This window comes from Phaethon aethereus (assembly GCF_964289735.1).
Source record: "Phaethon aethereus genome assembly, chromosome: 5".
NCBI lineage: Eukaryota > Metazoa > Chordata > Aves > Phaethontiformes > Phaethontidae > Phaethon > Phaethon aethereus.
Window position 1 is genome coordinate 15,325,784 of NC_138579.1, and position 9,195 is coordinate 15,334,978.

The window sequence follows — 9,195 nt, forward strand, 5'->3', positions numbered from 1 at the left end:
CATGGCATGTCCAGTCTCGCCCATTATATCGGCTGACGTCTGTGGGGAGGCCCAGGGCTGCTGTCCCTGCAAGGTCATCTGTCAATGCCAGGCGGGGAGGAGGAGCTGTCAGTCTCCCGGCGTAATTGTGTCTTCTCAGCTGCGCTGCCCGCGCCGCCCGCGCCCCAGCGCCCGGTGCTGTGGGAGAGCCCCATCCTCCCTCCCCGTCTCACACACACGCACCTTCCCCTGGGTCAAGAGGCACAATGGAGCAGGGAGGACAGGGCAAGCCTGCGCCGAGCTGCAGACACTTGATAAATGGGTGGGCAGGCGGCAAGTGACAATATGCAGACAAGTGATATCATTTGCAAATGGATTCAGCAAGGGAAGCAAGAACATAGAAAGGGGGGAAGACAAAGTCAGGGGCATGGAAAAGGTTTCTCCTTAACCCTTGCGGGAGGGTGGGGAGTGTGATAGCTTGGGTCTCCGGGAAAAAAAGGTTGGGAATACTGCTTTTCAGTCCCTCAGCTACAACCTCTGGGAGGGTGAACACCCCATGAAGAAGTCACATGGCATTAATTGCCTTCTTAAAACCCACATTTTTAATATCTGTAATGTGGGCCTCCTCTCCAGATGCATAGATAGGAGCATCTTGGGATTTACCTGGGATTCACCTTACTTAACTCCTTCTTCGAAGAGATTCCCATCCCCTTCTTCAGAAGCTGAGATCGATGCCTCAGAATAAGACCTGGTGGTCAGGCTGCACTGACCTGCCCCTTTGGACAGCCCAGCACTGGCATCGCCCCACGCAATGGTGCAGCCCCATCGCCCCAGTGAGTCAGCATCCCGGGAAGGCACGCACGTCTCACTGGCAGGCCAACGGAGACAGGACAGGGATCAGGACCGCTGCAGGTGCAAAGGGCTCTTTGGGAGGGGCTTACTGAGCCAGACAAATTGACAAAGAGGACAGGTGCTACGCACATTTTAAATATTTGTGTATGTAAATACTTTGTAAAGGTTGGTCATGAGATTAAACCACCTCCTTTCCCCCAAACCCTTTTAAACAATGGTGCGAGAAACACTCATCATCCAGTAGGTTGAATTCAGAAAGAACTGGACAGTCTACTTAAGCTGTAGGACCATTTTTTTTTTCATTACAGAGCTATTTTTGTGTCTCTCTTAGTAGCTGATGACCTCCATCTTTCTTCCGTGTGTGCATTTTTTCTGGCCCCAGTCAGACAAGAAGTCTGGCCGCTTTTTATACCCATGCTATTTGCTTCCAATGAACATGGACCGTGTTCACACACTGCAAGACTCGCCTTCCTGTCACACAAGCCCAGTTGTGCCAGCGGAGCTGATCCTGCCCCGCTGAGCTCAGGTTATCTTGGTGCATGCCATGGAGGTCAGGCCACCTGCTTGGAGAACATGGTTGGGGATGGCTGCTGGGACAGAGCACTTTGGGACCATGGAGTTACTTGCAATCTGCTACTCGGGCAGTGACAGCATCACCTCTGCAAATGAACACCACGCAGAATTTCTAAGACCGTCAAGCATCAGGAGCGTTGTTAGCTTCTGTGTTTACAGAGACTGTAGGCTGTGTCACCTACAGGCACAGACTGTGTGTAGAGGCAATACTATGACCAAGTTTTGGTTTTATATTTTGTTCTTTGTATTAAGGAGATTTTTGAGAGCTGGTAAGAGCTGGACAGATATTTGTAGGATGCTCCTTAGCTGTCATGGATCGTTCTCTGCTTACAATACAACCACTGTGATGCAGGTTTGAAGGTGTTTGAGGCAGAGTCCCTAACTCATCTAAAGTACAGCAACCAGCAACGCCCTGTTCCGCGACAGATAGTGTTGGCTTGCAGTGAACCCTGGTAAAATGCGCTAGATCAGGGCATGATTCTTCCCCGGTGACATTCACAACCAGGGTTGTGCCACGACAGAGGTTCCTGGAGTGCAGTATTTCATGTGACACATCGTCTCCCCTGTGTTTCCTGCTGCTCTTGAGCATAATGTGAACTTTGAAATAATGGTTCCAGCCCTTTTCCCTGAAAAGAAATGTCATCTTCCTCTTTCTTTCTCTCTCTCTTTACTTGGTGGATATCAGCTGCAGTTACCATATTATAGTTATTCTATTTAAATGCACTAAAAATACAGATCAAATAGCTGGATCATCCATTAACTGCCTCATTATCCTATTGAACGAGGACTATTTCTGACTTTTACTGTGGACATGGACAGGATATATTAGAACTTGTCTGTCATTAATAACTTCACACACACACAAATCTATATGGCCAATTAATGTCCACACCTGCCTTAATGTTACTTATTAACTTGTATTACCTGTAAGAGCCACTAATGCTTTTGGAACTTATTTCACTTAATTCCTGCCTTTTCTTCTGTTCTTTGGCCCCACATTAATACTATATTTCTTTCAGAACCTCTCCCATTGTAAGGATGATAGACAAGATGACCTGATAGCCTTTCCCATCTCTAATTTCTATATGCACACTTCCCTCACTATGACACTCCTGCACAATAAAAGGCAGAGGATCAGACTTAGCATCTAAAAAAATGTTCTCTTTTTCCCCAGCGATCTTGCTGTTCTGTTGGCCCTGATTTAGCCTTACCAGCTATGCATCTGTTGCTCTTCAGGGCGCTGAGAGCCCAAAGTTGGAAGGAGGTCATTAAGGGTCATACAGACTCCATCATTAGAAACAAAATTGCACATCTCCTTTCTTATCTGTTGCTGTCCTTTTCCTTTTTTTAGGAGGCTTTTATATTGGTCAGAGAAACCAAAGGTATGGGTTTTACTCTTCTTAGGTCAAGCACTGGCTTTCTGGCAATCAATAGTGGGGTCTTTCACTTAAGTCTTTTTGTGCTAGATCACTCAATTGCCCATGGAAATCCTCACTTCTTATGCACATGGCTTCAATGCTGAGGACATGCATTTAGAGTTGCTTCTTCTACATGTCAATGACTGGCAATAGTCCAAAAATAAAAAGGAGATTGGTCTCATGGTCAAGGTGTTGGAATTACATTTCAGACGTTTGGATTCCCTTTGTTATTTTTTGTGGTCATAGGGAAAAAAAAAGCCCCGTAGATTTCTCCATGCCTCAGTTTCCTCATCTGACAATCTAGGTTGCAAATATTGTGGAATTAAATTCCTTCTGCTTTGGAAGATACTTGAAAGTCACACTTGGCTTCTCCCTGTTTCATATTATCTGCATTAGGGGATTAATTTGGGCTTATTCTGAACCATCCTGGAAATCCTCATTATGACAGTTTTGCTTGATCTTGAATGTGACTGGCCTTTCATTTTACCTGAGGTGACTGAAAAGGAGCAGAAGAGCAGCTGAACAAACAAAAAACTATGTGGTAAGAAATCTGTATTCAGAGCAAGACTGAAAATGTGATATTTGGAAAAACTATAACTGCCAGTAAGTTCTTAGCCTGGCTGTTGCTTTCTGCACTCGTCCTTTGGAGAAGCTCCTGGGCCAAGAGGAGCAATAGACACCTTCTTTGGGTGTCCTTGAGGACCTGAACTACAAGGCACTAAGCAGTCCCGTGCAGCTCTACCTATGACATAATTCTAGGTGTTGTTCCAGGACTCTGATTGTGAGGCTTGTCAAGTCCTTACAATGGGATGACTTCCAGTTACTCTAAAGTCACTCTTAACATAAGGCAAATGTTAAGGTAAATGCAAAGATGACTGTTTTTATTGCAATCCAAATTTAACAGTATAGTTACTCAATTTCAAGCCAGGTGGATAGAAATAGAAAAATATAATTATAACTATGTATATGTTAGATCACCCAAGAGGTGTCTTTCTCTATTTCATCCAGCTAGCAAGCTGTCAGATGCTTACGCAATTTCTTGGCACAGCCCTTCCTTACACAGAAGTGTAGTCTCAGGCTGAGCTTTCAGATTTAGGAACAGGTTTATCTTTACAACCACCAACCTTCCCTGAGGATCCGTTCTGAATCTGATATCTATGCAGGATAAATGTTCCCTTCTGCCTTGCAGAGCAGGGGATCAGCCCTCAGCATATGACTTCTTTATACACCGAGACCGACATTTCGTGTAACCACCTGTACTTTATTCAACCTTACTTCTACAAAGAGAGAAATGAGAATAGTGTGCATAGTGCTTTCCAATTTCTCATCAAGATTAGACATGATGATAAGTAACCACTTCGGAGTGATAGTAGGTGTTAGCTGGGGTGAATGAACCTTGGGCTAGGCTCTGAGGCATTCTGGGGCAAGGAATTTCAGTGCTCTGGATATTATTGACTAATGACAAAGAGGCTTACATTCCTGAACTCATCCTTTTATTTTGTATCTGTTTAATTTTAATCTTAATTTATTATAAACAGGGGGGAAAAAGCATATTCAAACCTCTACAAAGGCAGAAGGTTCTGGTTTTAATATTAAAATATGTCATTTGCAATAACCTTTATGGCTTTGTCATATACTCTCAATAAATGACTTCTAAGATTGATTAAAGACCTTAGCTTTGCTTCACATGTTAATCAATCTCACCAGCCAATTAGAGCTTTGGTGCTAGAGAGCAACAGAGAACATCTCTTAGCTATATATGGCAGCATTTATTGTGCAAGCCAAACCTTTATGACCTAATACTGGTAGAGGAACTCATGAGAGTTTATGGGAAAAGAACATCAAAGAATTGCAAGATTATTCATGCTGATACTTAACGAATAGATATTTAAAAGTTGTATTTCAGAAGGGGTAAAAGCTAAATGCAGAATTGGCTTTCCTGGGCTGAAGCAGAATTGGTGCTTAAGAATAGCAGACTCCTCCTTCTAAGCCACTCCAAGGTCTTCCTTCTTTTTATGACTTGTAGTATGTCAATTAAATTTGCTTCCATTCCACTACCTGTAAAAAGGGAATAAAACTACCTGGTTTTCCATCTGGATGAGCTGAGGATGAATTAGCTCATACTGGAAGTAAATGAAAAGCAAGACATCCGTTCCAGTGATACTACAGTTTCCCACCTGAACAATTTAACTGGAAATGAATTTGGAGCAACAAGAGCAGAACTACATCAAGCTTGCAGGTCACTGCTTCCCGGTCCTGACTGCAGCGAGCGTGGTAGGCTATAGAAAATGAGCAGAGGGGGCTACAGTCCATTTTCCGCTTGTCTCCACAGTTGACCTGCTTAGTAGCTTTTATAGCAGAGAGGCCACAAGCTAGACATAGAAAATCAACACTTGTTGTGTCAGTTCAGCTCCGTGCTGAGGCACAATGATGTGCCTGAGTTATACACGTATAAACAGATTATTTCAGCCACCAGGGCTACAAGCCCCTGCATTTTTAGAAGATTTCTTACTCATTCTAAACATAAAGATAAATTCTGCACTGTGTAGGATGTAGTGATCAAGGGCCTGAGCAAGAACCTTTTTAAGTGTGTGTGCCCTGGTCCTTTCACAATAGGTTGCTGTATCCTGATTGGAATCTCTGAGTATTAATGTAATTTGAATAAATAACAGTATTAATAAATCAAGAGGTAAAGTAATAAAAAAATTGAAAATAACCGTAAATTTCTTTTGCATTTTCTGTGGTGAATATTTGTTCCAAAATGCTTTGGCATTGCGAGGTACTGTGCAATACTTTATTTCTCAGAATATACATTTGCAAGTGTTGAAAGATCAAATTCCTAGAATTCATCTATTCTTGAGCTGGATGCTAGCAACATGTTAGTACTAGACTGAGGGCATTATCTGAGTTCCATGTATAGCCTGAATTCCAGACGAGACTGCAGTCAATGTTATTTATGTTTGGTCTTGGTGTAATATCTTTCCATCATTCAATTGTCTTGGTCTAAAGACTGCAGGAAAGTTACTTTGAAATGAATGTCTGGGTGTCAGGGGCTAGCAAGCTAATAGTATAATTACTTTTGTAGTCTTTATTAGTTGAAATGTTTGTTAGAAAGGTTACTTTTTATCCAATGAAAGATGACAATCTGGGTTTGATTGAGCACTGTTTGTTGTTTTAATATTGTTAACTGTGTGAATGGGTTAACACACTTCTCATCTTCCAGAAGCTGAAGGCTATGAGAAATCCCAGGGGTAGCCACTCCTCAGCCCACATTTGCTGCCTTTGTCAAGGAAAGATCCCATAAGATTTCCCCCCCTCCATCACTTAAGGGATGTGATGATTTTTAATGTCACTGCCTAGATGGCCTGGAGATTTTTATCTATTGCACTTACAGGTCACCTTAATATTATCTCACTCAGAGGGGGGAAAAAGTTTCTAGCGGGATAATATTAAGTTATACAGCATGACACAAGGTCAGACTGTGAGAGACAAGAATATATGAATAAAGCCAGTGGCCATGAGAGTCACCAGTGTGAAAAAAAAGGAAAGAAGAAGAGAAATAGGAACAAAGAGTAAGAGGGGAAAAGTACTAGTGGAGGAGAAAAGAAACAAGGAGGGTGGAAAGGAGGAGGAAAGATAAAAGGGAAAAAGAAAGGATCAGGGTCAGAGTGGGTAATGTAAAGTCATCCTTCTTATCCCAATCAGCTGCACACTCTATGCTCTTGGTGGCCATGTTCATACTGAATTGGCTCCAGACTGTTTCTTTTCTCTGAGACTCCATCTTTTTGAAAATACATCATCAGTACAACTCCATCCTGAAGGCATATTACGCTAATGCATCATTATTGCGATGGCTGACTGATGATGCGCTGGTGTCATACATCACCAGAGCTGCACCTTGCTTTGATGAAATGTTGGTGTGATACATAATCAGGGAGAAGCACACGGGTCCCACTTCTAATGACTCCAGAGATGTAAACTACCCAGAATTAAAGCTAAAGACCTGGAGAAGGGCAGCCAGGAAAAGTGAGCATCCCTAAGAGTCCAGCAGCATCCTGAACCTCCTGAGAAAACCTGCAGTAACTTTGAGTTACATTAGTGGAAGTGCCTGGAAGGCTGCCAAAATCCAGCTGCTAGACTTGGACAAGAGTCACGAAAGCCTTAGCAACATGGCAGTAATGAGAGGCAGCTACCACAAGCTGGAGAGGGCATACAGCAACATCCCACTCCAGCCCTGCCTGTGAAGGCAAAAATCACAGCTTGACTGACAAGCAGATCCACAGCAAGGAAAGGGAAGGAATGGGGAAGGTGGGGCGGCGGGGACACCGGTCACTGGGCAGCTGGGCTTGGCTCCCTTACACATGAGCATCTCTCCTCCCCTCCCTAAAACACACTCATGCTGCCTCTATGGCTCCCTGTGGAAGCCAGTGGCTGCCTCCGTGGGTGGGCTTGCAGAATCTGGCCCCGGCAAGTGGGGAGCTGCATCACCGTGTTGTTAATCTGTCTGTTTTGGGAGGGGGGTGGAAGAAGAATGGAAACTTGGCTGAATGGCATCCTGAAACTTGGCATGAAACAATAATCTCTTGATCCCCACACACATACACTCTTCCTGTCCTGCAAAGAGTTTGCCCAACCAGTTGTTTTGTACACACCTACCTTTACCTCAGTGCTTCCTTCCAATGCAGCTGATGCACCTGCCTCATCCTCCAAACCAGGCTCTGGTTCTCCCTCTGCTTGTGGCTCCCCAATGCCCTGGAGCAGTTTCTGTCTGTGCCCCAGTTCCCCACCAGGCAGAGTGGGACCAGTGGGTCCAGGACACTGGGTACTGTTTCAGATTGTTTCTTACAAAAGGAGTCTGAAGTAAGGCTCGTTCCTCCCAGAGGATGGATCCCTCGCCTCACTACTTGTAATTCCCCCGGGGATAAACAAAAGCGATGCTCAAGCCATGGACAATCATCATTTCCTGAGCTCTTTTCCTCTCTTAGTCTTTTTCCATCATGTCACCTGTGTAACAGTGGGTCTAAAGTATGTCTGAAGTAGCTCTGTTGTTCAGAATGGAATAACTCCAGATCTACACCCACATTGCTAAGAGTTGAATTTGCTCCAGTGGTGCTAACCAAAGAGGATTTTTACCAGATAGCTCGGAAATGTAAACTGTCAAAAATTAGAAAAGGCCTCAACTCAGCATATCAAGGTATCATTTTTTCCCTCAGTCTTGCAAAATTGCTGTGCACCTGCCATACTTCCCGTATCTTTTAATGGACTTAATATCCTGCTTTTTCACAAGGGAAATAATCCTATCACAAGGCTGCAACTATATTATGGAGCATTGGTTTGCAGCGTTCATCATATAAATACCAAATTGGGCTGCGTGCATGGAGTCTGACATTTAAGAATGAATGTGCTGCGGCAAGAAAATCTGAGGCTTTGCAAGAATGAATGAATTTTGGCACCATTAAACAATAGTTTTGCTTTTAAAGCATCGTTCCTTGCAAGTCATTGCTGGCTGTGAGATCTTCTAACCTATTCCTTTGTAAATTCTATTCTAATACAGAAGGTCCCAGAGTAGGTCTCTGAAAGATTAGTTTTAGGTCTTTGGGAGATTCATTGACAACTGGGGTTCACCTTCTGTTGAAGGCAGAGAAAGCCTTCACCGCAAAATCAAGGCATGTGCGCAAACATACTCAGGGAGCTGACTCTTTGCAAAATAATCATTGTCTCTGGGTTTCCAATGCCTAATTTATAATTCCTTATGACCATAACCAGGAGCTGGAGTCACTGTCAGCAGGTCAATGGTAACAGGGCTAACAAATAACTGCCACAGGATACCCTGAGGCAAACCAGTCCCTGAGTGGTTCATCCCTTCTGTTGAAGGTGGCAGGAGACAGACTCGGCCAACAGCTATGTCCTTGCCTTCCCTGCCTAACCTGACAAAGTTCTGTTCAAAGCTAATGATAAACCTGAAATAAAATTTAAAAAAAATGACAGTTCAGTTCAGGTAAGTACTCTGAAACGCAGATGGCTATGTGGGCTGTCTAAGTAGCTTTGGCCTGCAACAACAGAGGCTGCAAAATTAATCTGAAAATATCTATTTTTTGTGCTTTTTATCCTGTCAGAAGCCCTGTAAGAACAGTCGCTTCTCAGGTGATTTTCCAGCGCTGAGACTCATTCGGTTTACCTCCATGATTGGTCAGGATCAGGAGAGAGATTCAGAAAACTGTAATTAAAAGACAGTTACGGAATGCCAGGCAAGGGGTGGCAATGCCCTCAGGGATAGACAAAGCAGGTGGCAGAAGATGAGACAGGTGCTAAAAGTTTCAGTACTGCACTGGTACATTTGCTGGGACTTAAGGTTTGTTTTAGCCAATGGTTC